The sequence below is a fragment of the Artemia franciscana genome, chromosome 11, assembly GCF_032884065.1.
Source record: "Artemia franciscana chromosome 11, ASM3288406v1, whole genome shotgun sequence".
Classification (NCBI taxonomy): Eukaryota; Metazoa; Arthropoda; class Branchiopoda; order Anostraca; family Artemiidae; genus Artemia; species Artemia franciscana.
The window spans coordinates 48,177,440-48,198,476 of record NC_088873.1 but is presented as its reverse complement, the minus strand read 5'-3'; the positions used below and the strand labels follow the sequence as shown (position 1 = coordinate 48,198,476).

At 34.6% G+C, this 21,037-nt stretch overlaps 1 long non-coding RNA gene across 3 annotated transcripts in view; it reads left to right on the top strand.

The window, feature by feature from the left end:
- LOC136033319 (uncharacterized) overlaps window positions 1-21,037 on the top strand; it is a 58,956-nt gene that overhangs the window by 16,391 nt on the left and 21,528 nt on the right. The window contains exon 1 of one of the 3 annotated variants that reach the window (XR_010618905.1): window positions 5,152-5,227. The exons of the other annotated variants lie outside the window; for them this stretch is intronic. This is a non-coding gene — a long non-coding RNA (uncharacterized LOC136033319). Of the gene's footprint in view, window positions 1-5,151; window positions 5,228-21,037 lie in introns of those variants that run through there. 3 annotated transcript variants of the gene reach the window in all.

The following is a 21,037-nucleotide window of genomic DNA, read 5'->3' as shown; positions in this document are numbered from 1 at the left end:
TACTTTTATATATTCAATTACGATGACCCAGCTTAGTAAGATGATTCAGAAAGACAATTTTTTTGGGGCGGGGCAATTTAAAGAGAAGCAGGAAGCCCATTTATAAAGAAAAAGTTGAGATTCTTCTGAAAACTTGTAGACCCGTTTGCTTGAAAAATGAGGAATAAGTTTCTTGAATATTGAACTCAAATTTAATGTATGCCTAAGTTGATTCAGGTGTTATCTTAAATTTAAACAAAACAAATATCCATTTAATAAGAGAATCACTGGTGACATTCATAATAATAAATTTATATTTCTCAGAACTAGACCTAGCTGCTTAGTGAGTAAGAAACGATTGAGTGCTAATTTCATTTAACATGAAACTTACCTCCGCAAGAACTTTTGACTAAATTTCACCATAACCTTCAACACGAGCTGGAATTATCTGAGACAATGTAGGATGTATTACTAAATAGTATTTTTTTCTCAAAACTTTGATCTATTTAAATGGCAAGTGAACGATAATTAAAAGAAGAGAGAGGGTGGAGGTTTTTTGAGCCCATTTATTATCTCATTAATATTATCTCTTATTATTTGTTATCTCGCCTGACAACATTTCAGAAAAAGTTGAACGCTTAGAAGAGTTAAGTTTAGCTTGATCTTGGCTTGGTTTTACATCGGAGTTAAGATTTAGGTTGTTTTGTACCGATTTATGACTTGGCACACTTTTCAACAAATCAAGGCTTTGCTACTATTTGAATCAAATTAGAACTTGGCTTGACTATAGACTGAGTAAGAGTTAAGCTTGCTTAGTCACATGCATCACCCAAAGTACTGAAGTTCAGAGTTGGCTCACTTCTGTGCCGAGCTAGAGTTCGGCTTATTTTCCCTTTAATGCAGGTGTCGTCTGTATATCTTTCTAAGAAGTTGACAGTTTGGAATGTTTAAATGAATACTGGATGATGAACGTTTTTCTGATGATTAAAGAGTTCAACTTTTATGAATTTCTGTTATATACAGAAAAGATTCTGCAGTTTGAACTTTGTTACAGTACCAATCAAGGCCTTACCTTGGTTTTACACCGAGTTATCAAGCAACCAGGCTATGAAATACCATAATATGGACCTGTTGAATTACTTTGGTCGTTGGATAATATGGAACTTTGGATGAATGGGGTCATCGGATTTCACTTTTCTTGTTTTCCCCCCATTAGCTTGGTTTTTCACCGTTTAACTAGAAATCTGCAGCTTAGGATTTTTTGAATACAATCAGAGCCTAGCGTATAATTCTCATAATCAAGACTTGGCAACTTTCTACACCGAGTCAGAACTAATCCAGGGTTAGCATTGAGTCGGTCAACAACCTGGAATAACCTTGTTTCGTCTCCGAGGCAGAATTAATGTCACTCTGACACCACGCTCCTACTGTTAAACTTATCCCCCCCCCCTAATGTTACAAAATCTCAAAATTGCATATAAATTGGGGCTAAACAAGGTAAAATCTTTTGCAAAAGCTTTTGGCATTTTAGTGAGAGGGTAGGGCTCATGGGTTAGCTGCTCCAATCATTCGAAGTTGTGGTGATTCAAATGTGACTCAGTTTTTAAACTGCAAGATACCCTTTTCTTTTCAAAAATAAATTTCAAGATTTTTTTAAAAAAGCGAAAAATAAAACTTAAAATAAGAAGAAATAAATTCTTATCTTTAATTAAACTTAAAACGAAGAGAAATCCCTATGCCAGAATAAATTAAAACAAAACAAGCCTAAATATAAATTACTGATCAAATACAGGTCAAAATGAATAGAAAATACCACCAATAGAAATTTAGATGCATCGCCATCAAACCCCCTGAGAGTATTAGCGTCACCTGTCCAATAAGCACAATATATGAAATGTTGTATTATTTTGTCAAGTTTTCAAAGAAAAGCAACAAATCTAAAATGGGAATTTAGTCTACGTGAAGATTTTTTAACATTAACATATTTGCTAAAATGAATCCACTTTTACATATGTAAAGGAGACTTTTATTCAGCACAAGTGTTTCTTCTCACCCAAATTATACAGAATTGAAACTAAAATATAAAAAAATAAAACGTTATTGCTCCAATGATGGAGCTCTATGTTTAATTTTTGGTACGAAGTGTTATGCTGAAATAAAAACGGTAAACAGTATATATTTTAAAAAGATGTCTTTTTGTCATAACTGGAGAGCAAGATTAAACGAGATACCTGTAGTAATGGGTTAATATTTACAAATGCAGTCCCTTCCTGGTGTACTATTAGAGTTACTAACCGTTCAAATCTTTTCAATAAATACAAACGCATCCCTATCCTGGTGTACTATTGGATTTACTAAACCTCCATAAACCTTACGTAAATACAAGCGTAGCTCTATTCCAGTGTACTATTGAAGTTACAAACCCCTCAAATACCTTACACAATTACAAACACAGCCCTAACACTGGCGCACTATTGGAGTTATTAGTCCCTTATATCTCATACACAAATATAAACGCAGCCCTATTCCGGTATAATATTGGAGTTACTAGCCGCTCATATCCCTTACAGACATACAAACGCAGTCCAATCCTGATGTACTATTGGAGTTGCCAATCCCTCGCATCTGGTCTTTAGAGATATTGACATTCCTGGGAACATCCCTTCCCAGGTGTTATTTCTGGGCAATACAATATGTTATTTTTGACAATAAAATCGTCAAAAAGATTTTATTGTCTTTTGCTAGGCAAGAACAAATTCTTGTCTAGCAAAAGACAATAAAATCTTTTTGACGATTTTATTGTCCTTCACTCTTGTTTAGTATCAACCAATGATCTTCTAGTAAGAACATCTTAGTAGAACTAAAAACGAAGGATGGCAAAAACAAATGCAGATTTTAATTTTTTCCTCTATATATAGGATCGGTTTTAAGTTTTAGAGCTGTTCTTTTTTTCTTTTTTATCACTTCTTTCCTTGTCTTTTATTTCCAATCGATTGATATCCTTTTCCTTTTCTATGTTGAATTTTACAGCTGAGCAGTAATTCATAACGAACTCTGTGGAAGACTTTTTGCTTTTGCCGTCTTTTTGTGTAATGGCGTTTGTTTTTACATAAAAAGTCATTGCAACATAACAGGCATCAAGTAATTTTAAAATTCAAATAAAAATCAAGGATTTTCAATCTTAAATTCATTAAATTATCCGTGAAATTCTTGCTTTTGCTCCTTTCTCTCCCCTTCTCAAATTTTAAAAGAAACAGAACTCTTTACATTTTGGAATAAATTATCTTTTTTGCTCTCCCCTCACTAAAAGAATTTACTGCTCATCCAAACTCTTTTACTCCTTTATGACCTGTATGCTCCTTTTGATCCTTATATGGCCTGTATGTTCCTTTTGCTCCTTGTATGGCCTATATGCTCCTTTTGGTCATTGTATGGCCTTCTTAAGCCAACAAACCGCTTTTGGATTCAACAAACGTTAAAAATAAAGAATCCAGGACATTTTATTTTTCCTTTATTTTAATAATAATTGAAAAACTTGTTTAAGTAGAACTTTATTATATCGTTTTCTTATAGCTTATCATATACTTACTACTTCATGTTCTTAGAGTTAGGTTTTATAGAAGAGACCCAGATAAAAAGATTGAATAAATTGGAACGACAATCTTGCTCATAATCATAATCCTAGAATTCGTCATTGTTTTTTATCTTAGAAAAAGAAGTGCAGTATCTTTGCGCTCGTTAATCTATACTGCTGGATTAACAGAATAATAAATATATAATAAATAAAATAGTCTAATACTTCAAATATAATTATAGTGCAGTTAATTGGCAAATCAATTCTTTCAGTTTGATTATTTACAGGAGTGCATTTATGCTCTTAATTTGTAAAATTGTATCTTCTTTATGCTGAAAAGAAAGCATTGATTGATTTTTTTTTTTTAAATAGCATTGTATTTGTGTATACAGTGCTTTTGTGTTGGTGATAGAATCGGGTAGACGGAGAAGTGTTCAAAGCTGGAATACTTGTTGTTTTTTGATGGGTATCTCTAAGCTCTGTTTTGAAGGCCAGAGCAAATTTCCAAGATAGAAACGCTAATGAAAATACTATAGAAGAATCTCAACTATGCTACAAAAGAACTCTACAGAATTTTAATGAAAAACTAGGAGTGTCCTGTAAAGTACTCTTAAATATTGCCGAAAATGATAATTGAAAGAGGATTTTTTTTATAGATAGGTATATTATTCAAAAAAAAAAATTTACTCTACTTCTTGTCTAGTTCTTTTTTTCTTTTATCCTGTGATGATTGTTCTATTCTGAGATAATCTAAATGTAAATCCCTTCCATGTTTCCTCTTTCTATTTTTGTATGGAAAATAAATTTGTTGCCATCATATATTTCTTACAGTTATCCTACATTTTTGTTCACTATTATAACTTTTCTAACCTATTCAGTTTTGCATTAGTATTAAACCTCTTAAAGACCCAGTCATTTGCTGAATTCTTACTTCAAAGATTATGCTTCACTTTCAAAATTTTAGTGCTATCAAAAGAGGCCAAACCAAAACGGATAATGTCATCATTATTAATTCCCGTGTTAAAACTCCTTTGAACAAAATCCAGCATCGGGGAAATTATTAGTTTATCTTGATTGTCCATTTCTCGCATAGCTGAGCTCATCGGTTATTATTGGCGGCATGGCATCATATCTATTTCTTCTTTATACAAGTGTTTGGAGAATTAGGTTAGCTAGTCTTCAAGAGTAAAAAAGCTTCCACCTCCAGGATATAAGTTTTTTAAACTGTTGTTTGCTTTTTTTAATATAGGGAGAATATAGAAATTATAGCTTCGAGCTTAAAACCAATAAGTCCATCACACGGAAGGCTTGTGGCTTTCGGAGATCGATTGGAAAGGTTATACTTAACTAGCCACATATTTCTTAGCATGGGTGTTGAAATTAAGTTCACTGTGAATAAAAAATCTCACTCGTTATTTACAAAGAGGATTGGATGGCTTCAAAGAAAATAACCACGCCTTATTTAGTATCTACCAACTAAAGGCAAGCCGACACATCGATTAAGATATGGCTTAAGTGTGAGATTTACGATACTCAGGGAACATATTCATGGACAGAAAACGAAGCAACGCTGGTCGGATATTCCCTCCATCACCATCATCAAGTCTTAGCAATTGGGCTGTCGTTTCAGCCAGTACTTTGGCTGGCTGAGAACTAGTAAAATAAATAAAATTGGTAAGCATAAAGCTCTTTGTACCTTCTCTAGATGTATAGTCGACTTGTGCTAATGGAAAATTAGGCTAACAAAAGCTGCAGGCCTTTGGTGTGCATGTTTAGCCTAGGCTATATTAACAGAGGTTAGACTCCACCCCATTAATTTGCAAATATATACCCTGCATTGTGAACTGAATCCAAATTCATTGTTCTCGATCAAGTAAAATAGAAGATTTTTGGTAAATGTGGGATAGTCTATATTTCTTTCCTTAATATAAAGAGTATAGGTTACCACTTCATGCTTTTTTTTTGTTATTTACAAATATGGCTGTTTAGGTTTACATTTTGTTTTAAGCGCTTTATATATCCTTGAAAATAACAAATTTTCTCTTCAGTTTTTTGGTCCCTCAATGGGTCAAATCATTGGCATCAAACTTTCAAACTTATTGTTTAATATAGATTCATTTTTGAGGTGTAATAAGCATTAAGGTAAAAGGTGAAATTCTAGTTAATTGACTTCTTGCTATCTCAGAAAGGGTTTAGGTTAGGAAAATGAAACCTTCAGGGATGGGTCTACAGGCGAAAGCATGTCCCGGGAAGGTATTTTAAAGTACCCACCTACACTCCTTTTCCCTCTAGAGGGCCCTGAAATTTGCCTACATGACAGGTCTATACAAATTGAAATTTTGAGAAAATAACATTTTACCTTTATTTTCAGTTACTAGTTGCTTTTTCTCTGCCTTTTGTTTTTGAAAATGCAATTCCTGTTATTTGAGTAGAATCTTGAGCCATAGCAATATTTTTTTTCAAAATTTAGAAAATGTATTTGCATATCTTGTAAAACCTTATAAAATAGAATTGACCAAGGTTATGAAGCTGAAAACAATTTTCTTGTACTTCCATTAAGCAGAATATTTATTTTGCAAGGTTTCACTTTTATAACACACATATTTGTAAAGGTCATCAAAGGTCAGGGCCCTCTAGAGGGAGAAGGAGTGGAGGTAGCTGTTTCAAAATACCTTCCTGGGACATACTTTAGTCTGTAGACTCATCCCTGAAAGTTTTGTTTTCCTAACCTAAACACTTTCTGAGATAGCAAGAAGTCAATTAACTAGAATTTTACCAGATAAAATTCTAGTTTAGTGACTTCTTGCTATCTTGGAAAGGGGTTAAGTTAGGAAGGTAAAATTCTAGTTAATTGACTTCTTGCTATCTCAGAAAGGGCTTAGGTTAAGAAAATGAAACTTTCAGGGATGAATCTACAAACTAAAGTATGTCCTGGGAAGGTATTTTGAAGCAACTACCTCCACTCCTCCCTCTAAAGTGCCCTGACCTTTGATGACCTTTACAAATATGTGTGTTGTAAAATTGAAACCTTGCAAAATAGATCTTCTGCTTAATTGAAGTACAACAAAATTGTTTTCAGCTTCATAACTTTGCTCAATTCCATTTTATAAGGTTTTAAAGATATGCAAATACATTTCCTAAATTTTGAAAAAAAAACATTGATATGGCTCAAAATTCTACTCAAATAACAGGAATTGCATTTTCAGAACTAAAGGTAGAGAAAAAGCAACTAGTAACTGAAAATTAAGGTAAAATGTTGTTTTGTCAAAATTTCAATAGGTATAAACCTGTCATGTAGGCAAATTTCAGAGCCCTCTAGAGGGAGAAGGAGTGGAGGTGGGTACTCCAAAATACCTTTCCGGGACATACTTTAGCCCATACACCCATTCCTGAAAGTTTCATTTTCCTAATCTAAACCCTTTCCAAGATAACAAGAAATCAATTAACTAGAATTTTACCTAATTTTGTTGTACTTCAATTAAGCAGAAGATCTATTTTGCAAGGTTTCACTTTTATAACACACATATTTTTAAAGGTCATCAAAGGTCAGGGCCATCTAGAGGGAAAAGGAGTGGAGGTAGTTGCTTCAAAATACCTTCTCAAGACATACTTTTGTCTGTAGATTCATCCCTGAAAGTTTCATTTTCCTAACCTAAACCCTTTCTCAGATAGCAAGAAGACAATTAACTAGAATTTTACCTAAAATTATTTTCAGCCTCACGGCTTGCTCAATTCCATTTTATAAGGTTTTAAAGATATGCAAATAAATTTCCTAAATTTAAAAAAAAACATTGATATGGCTCCAAATTATACTCAAATAACAGGAATTGCATTTTAAGAACTAAAGGCAGAGAAAAATCAACTAGTAACTGAAAATTAAGGTAAAATGTTGTTTTGTCAAAATTTCAATCGGTGTAGACCTGTCATGTAGGCAAATTTCTGGGCCCTCTGGAGGGAGAAGGAGTGGAGGTGGGTACTTTAAAACACCTTCCCAGGGCATACTTTAACCTGTAGACCTATCCCTGAAAGTTTCAAACAGTTTGTGGTAACAAACTGTAGTAAGGAGTGACCTGGCTCAATAGTAAACAAAACTCTAAAAAACAATCAAAAAGAATAAAAAACATCAAAAGAATCGCATTTTCATGCTAATTTTAAATATATAAGTTTCGTCAAATTTAGTCTTTGTTAGCAAAAGTTACGCGCCTGTGAAAATTTGCCTTATTTTGGAAAATAGGGGGAAACACCCACTAAAAGTCATAGAATCTTAACGAAAATCACACCATCGCATTCGGCGTATCAGAGAACCCATTAGCAAAAATTTCAAGCTCGTATCTACAAAAATGTGGAATTTCGTATTTTTTGCCAGAAGACAAATCACAGGTGCGTGTTTATTCGTTTGTTTTTTGTTTTTTTTGCCAGGGGTCATTGTATCGACCAAGTGGTCCTAGAATGCGAGAGGGCTCATTCTAACGGAAATGAAAAGTTCTAGTGCCCTTTTTAAGTGACCAAAAAAATTGGAGGGCACCTAGGTCCCCTCCCATGCTCATTTTTCTCCAAAATCAACGGATCAAAATTTTGAGATAGCCATTTTGTTTCACGTAGTCAAAAACCGTAATAAATATGTCTTTGGGAATTACTTACTCCCCCACAGGCCTTGGGGGAGGGGCTGCAAGTTACAAACTTTGACCAGTGTTTACATACAGTAATGGTTATTGGGAAGTGTACAGACGTTTTCAGGGGATTTTTTTTGGTTTTGGGGTGGGGTTGAAGGGAGGGGGCTATGTGGGAGGATCTAACCTTGGAGAAATATGTCAAAAGGGAGCAGAAATTCAATGAATAGGGCACAGGATTTTCTAAAATTTCTATAAGAAAACAATGAAAAAATAAACATGGAAAAGCTTTTTTTCAATTTAAAGTAAGGAGTAGCATTGAAACTTAAAACGAACAGAGATTATTACGCATATGAGGGGTTCTAAAAATACTTTAGCATAAAGAGAGAGGTATTTAGGAGGAGATCAATACCTTGCTCTTTATGCTATAGTATTTTTAGTAATTTCAACTATTTATTCTACGGCCTTTCTGATTCAGGGGTCATTTTTAAAGAATTGGGACAAAACTTACGATTTAGTGTAAAGAGTGAGGTATTTACAAGGGTAAAAACCCCCTCATATACACTAAAGTTTGACTCTTTGCCACAATTCTGCTTTTTAAAACAATTAAAAGCTTTAACGTAAAGAGCGAGGGATTGCAGAGCGAACAACCCATTTCATATATGGAGTAATTTCTGTTCGTTTTAAGTTTTAATGTCGCTCCTTACTTTCAGTTAAAAAAACTAGTTTTTTTTTATGTAATCATTTTCTTAACTTAAACCCTTTCCAAGATAGCAAGAAGTCAATTAACTAGAGTTTTACCAAATGGAACTTTCAGGGATGGGTTTACAGGCCAAATGATGTCCCAGGAAAGTATTTTGAACTACCTAACTCCACCCTCTTTCCCTCTAGAGGGTCCTAACCTTTGATGACCTTTAAAAATATATGTGTTATAAAAGTGAAACCTTGCAAAATAGATCTTCTACTTGAATGAAGTACAACAAAATTGTTTTCAGCTTCACATTGCTCAATCCCATTTATAAGGTTTTAAACATATGCTAATACATTTTCTGCTAATACATTTTCTAAATAAAAAAAAAAAAAATATTGATCAAACAGTGTGTGGTAACGAACTGTAGTAAGGAGCAACCCGGCTCAATAGTAACCAAAACTCTAAAAACGGAATTTTGATACCAATAGTTACATCAAAAGAATCGCATTTTAATGCTGATTTTAAATATATAAGTTTCATCAAGTTTAGTCTTACCCATCAAAAGTTACGAACCTGAGAAAATCTGCCCTATTTTAGAAAATAGGGTGAAACACCCGATAGAAGTCATAGAATCTTAATGAAAATCACATTCAGCATATCAGAGAACCCTATTGTATAAGTTCCAAGATCCTATCTTCAAAAATGTGGAATTTTGTATTTTTTGCCAGAAGACAAATCACGGATGCCTGTTTTTTCTTTTTCCCATGGGTGATCGTATCGACCCGTTGGTCCTAGAATTTTGCGAGAGGGCTCATTCGAACGGAAATGAAAATTTCTAGTGCCCTTTTTAAGTGACCAAAAAAGTGACGCTCATTTTTTCCCCAAAGTAGTCGGATCAAAATTCTGAGATAGCCATTTTATTCAGCATAGTCGAAAAACCTTATAACTATGTCTTTGGGGACGACTTACTCCCCCACAGTCCCCGTGGGAGGGGCTGCAAGTTGCAAATTTTGACCAGTGTTTGCATATATTAATGGTTATTGGGAAATGTAGAGACGTTTTCAGGGGGATTTTTTGGTTTGGAGGGGGGGTTGAGAAGAGGGGGCTATGTGGGGGAAATTTTCCATGAAGGAATTTGTCACAGGGGAAGAAGATTTCCATAAAGGGGGCACAGCATTTTCTAGCATTATTTAAAAAAACAATGAGAAAATAAATATGAATTTTATTTTTTTTTAACTGGAAGTATGGAGTAGCATTAAAACTTAAAACAAACAGAAAATATTACGCATATAAGGGGTTCACCTCCTCCTAATACCTCACTCTTTACGCTAAAGGATTTTTAGTAATTTCAACAATTTATTCTATGGCCTTTGTGATTCAGGGGACAAAATTTAAGCTTTAATGCAAAGAGTTATTGACAAGGTATTGACGAGTGGGCAAACCTTCTCATATACGTAATAAAAACATACAAACATTGAAGTTTGTTACGTAAGCTAATTCGTAAGTTACGTATATGTTTTACTAATGAAAACGTTCATAAAAACTAAAAGTTCTAGTTGCCTTTTTAAGTACCCAAAAAACTGGAGAGCAACTGGGCCTCCTTCCTCTCCTTTTTTTGCAAAATCATTTGATCAAAACTATGGGAAAGCCATTTAGCCAAATAAATAAATTCGCCTTAATTATTCATCTGCGGAGAGCCGAAATCAAAACATGGATTAACTAAAAAAGTTCAGAAATTAAATAAAAAAAAAGTTTTTTTTAACTGAAAGTAAGGAGTGACATTAAAACTTAAAACGAACAGAAATTACCCTGTATATGAAAGAGGCTGCTCCTTCTTCAACGCCCTGGTCTTTACGCTAAAGTTTTTACTGTTTTAAAAAGTAGAGTTGAGAGAAAAAGTCAAACTTTAGCGTAAAGAGCGGGGCGTTGAAGAAGGAGCAGCCCCTTTCATATACGGGGTAATTTCTGTTCGTTTTAAGTTTTAATGTTGCTCCTTACTTTCAGTTAAAATTTTTTTTTTAATTAAATATGGCTCAGAATTCTACTCAAATAACAGAAATTGCATTTTCAGAACTAAAGAATGTAGGCAAATTTCAGGGCCCTGTAGAGGGGGAATGAGTAGATGTGGGTACTTTAAAATACCTTCCTGGGATATACTTTAGCCTGTAGACCCATCCCTGAAAGTTTCATTTTTCTAACTTAACCCGTTTTCAAGGTAGTAAGAAGTCACTAAACTAGAATTTTACCAGTACTGCTATGTCATGATTAAGTTAAATAGTCTTAAATTTTGACTAAATGTCGAAATATATGTGTTTTTATCAAATTGGGATTGGTTGGACCAATACAGCAGAGGAACCAATAAATTATATTTAAATGTTTTTGAGTTATTAGTATTTACTTTTTCTTGGGGGGGACTTCAAACCATGTTATTGAAATGACTATAAATATGTTATAGCCCAGTTCTAAAGATGGTTTTTGGTCACATCCTACTTCCTCTTGTTTTGCCTTTGCTGCTTCTACAGAATTGCATATCATGTATCAGGGTAGGAGTAATAAATATTTTGTCTTTTAAAGACAGGACTCTAATATCTTGCATCCTTTGTATTAATATGAATAGGATAATCATTTCTCAGTCTTCCCTTTTTGTGAGGAAAATGGTTTGTGTTAGTGTTAAAATATGTGCTGAAGAAGAGACATGCAGTATAACTTATAAAAATGGTTTTCAAAAATGGAAAGAAATGTATGATACTATTAGGCCTAAAAAGGAATAGAAATAAACTACTTTATGTTATATATTACAAGTAAAATATTGTTTTACAAATCAGAGGTGTATTACTTATGATTAAAAGATACATTATAATAAGTCAACCTTAATATCAACATGACTAGTTCTTTTTAATATTGCTTCTCAGATTCTACCTCTAGGGTTGAAATTTGTTCCATCACCTAGTTAATAGGCAAATTAAATGTGTAATCTGTTTAATTTAATTAGCTGGCAAGAGAGGGTGAGCAACAGAAAGAAGATTTATTTATAGCTTTAGTCCATCTAAAGTTTTTTAATTTCCTTGGCATAAAGTAAAGGTTAATTATAAGTTTGTTCTGGGTGGCACAGCTATAATAATTTTACCCTTATGTGAAGATATATAAACAAAATTTATTTCCATCTCTTTCAAAGATGCTGTCCATGAAATTTTCTATAATTTTCATTTCTAAGAATTAGCTAAAATATTTTTATGAAATATTAGATATGTTTTTGCATCTGATACAGTGTTTTTTCTATGCATGAGTGTATTTTGTTTTCCTGAAAACTGGCATTCCTTGTTTAAATGCTCCAGCCTGTGGAGGAGCACTGTGTTGGCTAGGGCTATTCTGGTGTGAACTGTGTTAACCCAGAAGTTTTATTTTTCTGATGTGCAAAGTAGTTTTAACAAAATGATTATCTCAAAATGTTTGTCAGATGGGTTTTTGAAAAAAGGGCACAAGGAGGCTAGATCTGATATATTTGGGGGAAAACAACATGGTTAGGATGGCTAGTTTTCCTCCAATCACTTTTGACTCTTACTAGTGGCACTAGAACTCCCAATCTTCAATCAAATGAGCCCCCTGTGAATTTTATATAGCAATCCCTTCCATATGAAGTACCTGTGGGAGAAAAAATTGCAACCATAGGCAGTGTTATAGCACTACCTCTCAAATACTCCTCCCAGTGGATTAGCATTGTTTGTCTCGCAGACAAAGAATATGTCCAAGGTAATGGCATCCTCATTGCCTAACCACAGAGACAATTTTTTTGTTATGTGTAAGTACAGATCTTGTCATTGCTGACACGATCTCACTAGATAATCCAGCAAAGACAGTTATTTTCAAACAGAGTTTCTCTTGTTCTGCAATTAGCTTTATGCATTCTATTGATCAACTGAGAACAGAAAAAAAAACCTTTGCTCAGTAACAGTTGGGGCTTCAAGTTCTGTGAGTATACTGTTGATTTTCAGATTGGTTAAAATCTGAAATACTGCTTTGGCTTTGGCTTTGGCTATTCTGATGGATTGTTTTTTTTTTTGAGTCACAATGGGAAGCTACTGTACTGCCTAAGCACTTGAAGTTTGTCATGTTTTTTGCCTTTATCTCTTAGTTGGATTCCCGTGGGTGAATTTCCTTATTTACATAGTTTTAGACTTTGTAATGTAGATATGTAATTCAGATTGTTCTGCTTTCTTCCAGAGTTTGTTCAGAAAATTCTGACAGTTTTGCCTGTCTCTTTGGGTTAAACTATGGCATTTATTAACTCCTTTGGGGGGGAGAGTTATGTGCAAACATAGTTGGCAAAATTGACATCCTGGAGAGGCTTTCTTGCAATTCAGATTTGATTTTAATTCCCCTGACTTAGATGTTGTCTTTGACTAGGCTGAAGAGAAAAGGTGACAATTCACAGTCTTGCTTTTTGCCAGTCATCACTTTGAGATATTGTGTGTTGCCATCAGAAGTTTTTAACACAGCACTTTGTCTCTTATTACATGGTAACTATTAGACAGGCTTGCTTTTTGGGAATAATGACATTAATGTTTTGAAAAATATAGATAATCCTTTTATTTAGTATGATGATTGAACATTATTTTGATATATATGACTATGTTTGACAAAGTATCAGTAAGGGGCATTCTGTGTCAGTTCAACACAGTGACCCTGCATTATCATCTTCGATTTTGATGAATAGCGATAGCCCATATGAGAAACTCCCAAAATTGAAATTATAGGTGTTTTGTTTGACTGGTGTCCAAGATATGGGTCATTGAACATTGCCCCAAACTGCCTGATTTATGCCAACCAGCCAACAGTTAAACTGCTGTACCTCGACTCCTATTGCACCTAGAAACAAAAGTAAAATACCAAATAATAGCTATTTGAAAGTTCTTTCTGAATAAAGCATCTAGAAATAGTTATTTTTATTAACCAGACAAATATGAGCAAATGTAATCTAGTAACCCTCAACTGGGTCAGTTTGTCCAAACAGAATTTTATGTGCTTTTATCCATACAAAGCTCTTATTGTTTCAAACAACTGGTGAAAATTTCAGAGTGGGATCTTCAAGGTTTTTTTGTTATGATTTTTTTGAATGACCACCCATGGTACTGGGACATGTCCCACTACATACCACAAGTGGTATACCACTTGATGCACAGAAAAGTAACTGTAGTACTGTAGTCATAAATAATCTTAAGTTGTTGTAAGAATTATAATTTCAATTGGCAGTTTTTAAAGGAATCAAAAAGACTCTATGAAAAGGGTAGTTTATTCTTGGTTAAATTTTCAAATATGGGATTAATTTTTTTTCTTACCAGATATTGGTTATCCATTTTAAAATTTAATAAATCCAGAGCAAAAATTAAGTTTTCTCTATGGAATGATTGACTGTTTCAGGTAAACAAAAATTTTCCAAATATTTCTACAAATTGGCTTATCCACTAGCTCCTCTCTATTAACAATCCAGGGTGGGTTACCATTATCCTATTTCTTCCCTGAAATCAGTTTTTTCACTGTTTTAAAAACTCTACTTGCAGGTTGTCTAAAATGTAACTTCTCCAGAATTTCTGACACATTAGAAAGTTTGGGAATTGCCTGTACCTTCTTCTTGTCTCTAACAAATGTTTCTTTGCAATTGTACATTCATTGTTCCACTGAAAACTCAGTTTACAGTGACTAGGAACTCTCTCACAATTTAGAGTCAGTTCTTGTGCAATTGCTAGGAGTTAATTTTGAAATGTCTCTATTTTCCCATTGACATCTTCATAACAGTTCACTTGTGACTCAACGTCTGTTTCTTGTAATTTATTCTTAAAAGCTTCCCAGTTAATTTTCTTTAAATTAACTTTACTAGGTTCTTCATAATTTGCGTATATACTATTATCTAGAGAAATCTCTACCAAAATGGGAAAATGATCACTATATTGGGTAGATTCCTTATCACTTATTATTGCAACTTTTGGAGTGAAATAATGAAGCTGACCCTATGGTCACTGATCTTCCTGTTCTGCTATTGATTCTAGTTGGTAAATCCTTTGGGTAATCGTTTGGACTATTTGTTTGCATGATTCCCAAACTTTCAATAAAATTACAGAGTTTATATACTTTTTCTCTTATAGGCAAGTTCTCTATGCTTACAATTTATGATGACAACACTAGACCAATCGCATCATTCTTGTCTAACATCTTGTATTTGATACATTTAAACAAGGTGGGATTCTTTTTAATTAGTCTACAATTCTCTGTAACAATATAGGCTAAAGGAAAGATATTGACTACCAAGGTTTTCAGTTTTATCTGTTCCAGACACCTATATAGGCTATAAAAAATAAAGGAAAAAGGATGGTAATATTAGTCTTAAGTTTTCCCTTTTGAAAAATACAACAGCAACTTGTTTCAAGAAACAATTATCCTACCATTGTTTTTAATTTATCAAATTGCTTTTAAGGGAGGAAGCCCATGTTGCCTAGGCCCTATCTGTTTTTTAAGACATGTGGCTGTCATAATATTCTGTGGGGGGGGGGAATTTAAGACCCATATTAGCAGCTTATTGTTTTATTTCAGCTTTATTTAGCCTAGGCTGCTAATATTGGTTGCAAGTGCTCCAAACAAAATTAGACTATAACATCCACTTGTCTCATGAAACCAAGTGTCTTTAAAACTTTCAAAATACCATCAGTGCATGCCAATGGCTTGGAAATTAACTGCCATCAATTTCTTAAGAAATGATGTGCCATTTCTTCTATTATATCTTGTCCCACTTTATGTTAGCAATTGTAAATTATTAATTAAAGCTGCTCCAGCTTCTGATCCGTGATCTACACAGCTCCTGGAGCTACTCCTGGAGCTACAGGAGCTACATAGCTCCTTGCCTGCAATATTAGGGAATATTATGTGCTTGATTTTGGCAAACATAATCAACACTGGCAGCCTCCAAGGTGATCTTCTTTTTACAATATCTGAAGAAAAAGATCTCAGACTAAATATTAGGAACAGATTGAATTTCAGCATCCATGCCAAAACTATGTTGCCATCTTCTCATGAAACTGTTAAATGTATTGGTCTGATTGCAACGAGATTGGCCTACGAAAGTCTGTCTTTCTGCAAACATATGAAAACAATGTCTCTAAAAGTCTTGCGAAATATCAAATTCTTTCTCGTTCACGCCATTTTTTCCCAATATTTTGTTAATCCAAAATCCAAAAACTCACAAGTACAAAAATTTCTTCCTCCCTAAGGAAAATAATAAAATCTGCTCTTAAAATCTACTCTTAACGAAAAATGGCATTTTTCACGAAGAGTAGATTTTCTCTTATATCGACGACGAATCCAATGGCAAAATAAGATTTTCCCTATACTTTCTGAGATACGACCTTTTCTCAACAGGAAAAAAAAAGATTTCGTGGAATTACCGTTACTAAAACCTTGAATAGATATGTTTAAATTGCTAGAAGTGGAAACTGGCCCTATTGTTGACAGAAAAACGCCAACCCCATCTAGTTTTTGACGATACTTGTCATTTTAAAGGCGTAGGAGGGGGCCTAGTTGCCATCCAATCTTTTTGGTTACTCAAGAATGGCACTAGAACTTTTAATTTCCTTTTGAATGAGCTCTCCTCTGATATTCTACGACCAATGGGTCGATACAATAAAAAAAAAAAAACACTCATCTGTGATCTTTCTTCAGGCAAAAAAAAAAATCCACGTTTTGCTGATAGGATCTTGAAACCTCTACGGTATAATTCTCTGATATGCTGAATCTGGTGTCACTTTCATTAAGATTCTATGATTTTTAAGGGGTATTTTCCCTTTTTTTCGAAAATTGGGCAAATTTTCTCTGGTTTGTAACCTTTGATGGATAGATCTAAACTTAATGAAACATATATATATATATATATATATATATATATATATATATATATATATATATATATATATATATATATATATATATATATATATATATATATATATATATATATATATATATATATATATATATATATATATATATATATATATATATATATTTATATTTGAAATCAGAGTAGTCAATTCTTTGAATATATCTATTGATGTCAAAATTCTGTTATTTAGAGTTTCGGTTACTATTGAGCCGGGTCGCTCCTTACTTACAATGTTTGTTATCATGAACTGTTTGATAATAAAATAACAAGGTGTTTTAAAATCTCTTATCTTCCCGCAAACTTTTTAGATATTGTACATAAATTTTTGCTAATGTTTTACTTCCCCCTTCTGTGGTGAAAGAACCTTGACACGAGTCACATCAGTTTGTTTTAGCCTGTTGTTATTTATTCAAGACATCTAATAACAAGTTGTGCTTCACAACATTTTTCTTCTGTTCCATTTTCCTTTGAACTGATGTTACCTATTTTTTCCCTTTCGATACAAATTGTTACAATGAGTCAAATATTTTAACTGTAATTTTATCAAATTTTCATTCCTTTTATGTTGCATTTTTAATCAATTAGCCAGTATTTAATAATGACATTTTTGGGTCTACTTTGTCTATATTTTTAGAAGTCTATGCTTTAGAACTAGCACAGATCTTTATAAAGGCTGAAAATGAGGAAGAAATGTCCTGCCAGGCTAACCATTTGCTTTTTATGGCATTTGGTATAAACCAAGTGACATATAGCAATCACGAATTCTGTCGGTCCCGGTTTTGCTACTTTAGGCACTTCCAGGTAAGCTAGGACGATGAAATTTGGCAGGCGTATCAGGGACCAGACCAGATTAAATTAGAAATAGTTGTTTTCCCGATTTGACCATCTGGGGGGGGGTGAGTGGAGGGACCCGTTAATTCGGAAAAAATAGAAAAATTGAAGCATTTTTAACTTACAAACGGTTGATCAGATCTTAATGAAATTTGGTGTTTGGAAGGATATCGTATCTCAGAGCTGTTAGTTTAAATCCCGACAGGATCTGGTGATATTTGGAGGGAGTTGGGAGGGGGAAACCTAAAATCTGGGAAAAAACTTAGAGTGGAGGGATTGGGATGAAACTTAGTTGAAAAAATAAGCACAAGTCCTAGATACACGATTGACATAACCGGAACGGATCCGCTCTCTTTGGGGTAGTTAGGGGGGGGGGTTAATTCTGAAAGATTAATAAAATGCGGTATTTTTAACTTACGAACGGGTGATCGGATCTCAATGAAATTTTATATTTAGAAGGGTATCGTTTCTCAGAGCTCTTACTTTAAATCCCGACCGGATCTGGTGACATTGAGGGGGAGTTGGGATTGGTAAACCTAAATTTTGGAAAACACTTAGAGTGGAGGGATTGGGATGAAACTCGGTGGGGAAAATAAGCACAAGTCCTAGATATATGATTGACATAATCGGAACGGATTCGCTCTCTTTGGGGTAGTTAAGGGGGGGGGGGGTTATTCTGAAAAATAAGAAGAAATGACTTATTTTTAACTTACGAAGGAGTGATCGGATCTTCATGAAACTTCATATTTAGAAGGACCTCGTAACTCAGATCTCTTATTTAAATCTCAACCGGATCCAGCGTAATTGGGGGTGGGGGCTAAATGTAGAGTTGAATCTGACACAATTTCATTATCAAGGTTGGAAGTAAGACCACCACGATTGTGAATATAAGTAAATAGAAGATCTTTATCTGCAAGATGGAATCCTCCGGGTTGTGAATCGAGAAAGATTTCAGATCGGTCAGAATTAGATAATAAGTCAGTGTTCATGTCGCCGGCGAGAACCCATTTGGTATTTTGTTTTGAAAGGTCACTAAGTAGTGTTCGTAGGTGATTACATGCTTGTGAAAAACTAGACGATGACTACGCAGTCTTTTTATCACAGGGGAAATAAATGTTTATAAATGCGGTATCACCACATTTTATCGCTAAGATGTTAGCGTCACTTTGCAATAATATCAGCTGAGTCTTGTGTCTGAAATAGATGGCCAGACCTCCCGATGGTCTACCATGGGTTTTCTGGACGGCTCTCAAGAAGGTATAATGGGTCCGAAAACGCTTTAGGCTATCAACATTCACTTTAGAGAGAAGGTGTTCCTGTAGAAACACAATATCATTTTCAAGCAGCTCACTAATCAGTAGATCCTTGTCTTTTGTACCATTAATATTAAGGGACACAAAGCTAAACGGAGTTTGAGCATTTATTTATTAGCGTTGTTGAGAGCCGATCGAAGAACTTTGCATTTCAGACTAAAACTTATATTTTCCATAGTGTAATTTGCACATTTTGGTGAGGCTTGTCAAGGGGTTTCCTTGGAATTCACATGAGGGCCAGAACATCTGGAACACTTGGGATGTGATCAGTACTTTGACAGCGAAAGCATCGACGCGGAATGGATTGAAAGGGCTTAGTGCGAAAAATTTCGTTCCCAATACGGATTCCCGACTGCAGTACCGCGTTCAGAGCGGTTTTGTCGATAAACTCGATGCGAAAAGTGCGAGAATCGCCGATTTGATTAGCACTAATAAGTCCCTCTACTGAGGCCTCTAAATCAGCTCTTGAATAGTTGTGGGGTATTTCACGGACAACAGCTAAAGGCTTTTTATCAATTACTTTGGTTTCAACGTTTGGAATGGAGCTAGTAACAGCTGCAGCCAGCGTGTCGGCTGAGCGTGTATCACGTACCATCGCAACCCAGCTTCTGCTGTGTGGCTCAGATTTCGGATTTACGATCCCGTCGTGACCATCCAACGTTTCGAGCATTTTCATGCGAAGGATTGGGTCGATGAAACTTGGTGGGAAAAATAAGCAGAAGTCTTAGATACGTGATTTACATAATTGGAACGGATCCGCTCTATTGGGGGGGGGGGGGTTAATTCTGAAAAATTAGAAAAAATTTCGTATTTTTAACTTACTAAGGAGTGATCGGATCTTCATGAAACTTCATATTTAGAAGGACCTCGTAACTCAGATCTCTTATTTTAAATCTCAAGCGGATCCTGCGTAATTGGGGGGGGGCAGTTGGGGGACCGAAAATCTTAGAAAATACTTTAAGCGGTGAGATCAGGATGAAACTGGACGGGAAGAATAAAAACCTGTCGAAGATATGTGACTGATATAACCGGACCGGATCTGCTCTCTTTGGTGGAGTTGGAGGGGGGGATAATTTTGAAAATTGAGGTATTTGTAACTTACGAAAGGGTGAACAGAGCTTAATGAAATTTGATATTTAGAAGGATCTTGTGCTTTAAAGCTCTAATTTTAAATCCCGACCAGAATCTGTGACATTGGGGGAGTTGGAGGGAGAAACCGGAATTCTTGGGAAACGTGAAAATTGGGTATTTTTATCTTACAAATAGGTGATCGGATCTTAATGAAATTTGATATTTAGAAGGAATTCATGTCTCAGAGCTCTTATTTCAAATCCTGACCATATATTTTGACATTGGGGGGAGTTGGAGCGGGAAATCTTGGAAACATCTTTGGAAATCTTGGAGCGGGAATCTTGGAGTGGAGGAATCGGGATGAAGCTTGGTGGATAGAATAAGCAAATGTTCTCGATACGTGATTGACGAAACCATACTAGATTCGCTCTCTTTGGGGGAGGGGTTCAGTGATTTGGCGAGTTTGGTGCTTCTGGACGTGCTAGGACGATGAAAATTGGCAGGGGTGTCAGGGAGCTGCACGAGTTAACTTGATAAAGTCGTTTTCCCAAGTTCGACCATCTGGGGGCTAAAGGGAGAGGAAAAATTAGAAAAAATGAGGTATTGATAAATTACGAGTGGGTGATCAGATCTTATTGAATTTTGATTTTTAGAAGCACATCGTGACTCAGAGCTCTTATTTTTAAATCCTGACAGGCATTAAGCCTCTTATTTTCCTTTTAAATCAATCTATCGATTCATAGAATTTTGTTAGAGCTCATGCCATATGATCTCTTGGCTCTTAGCTCTTCTTGCCTCGTCTCAAGTGCCATATGAACTCTTGCTCTTGTCTTATCATAGTATTGGGGTACAAATTTTTTTTTGAAGATATTTCAAACTGGTCTTCTTCTGGTCTTGATAGATTCACCCCCAATTCAGGCTTAATTATCTGTTAATATGGGTATAAGTAAACTTCACCTTGATACATTTAGATTTGAAGTTATAGTTATGTTAATCAAAAGTTTAATAATTGAGAAAAAAGTACTCTCTCCTAGAAGCCCC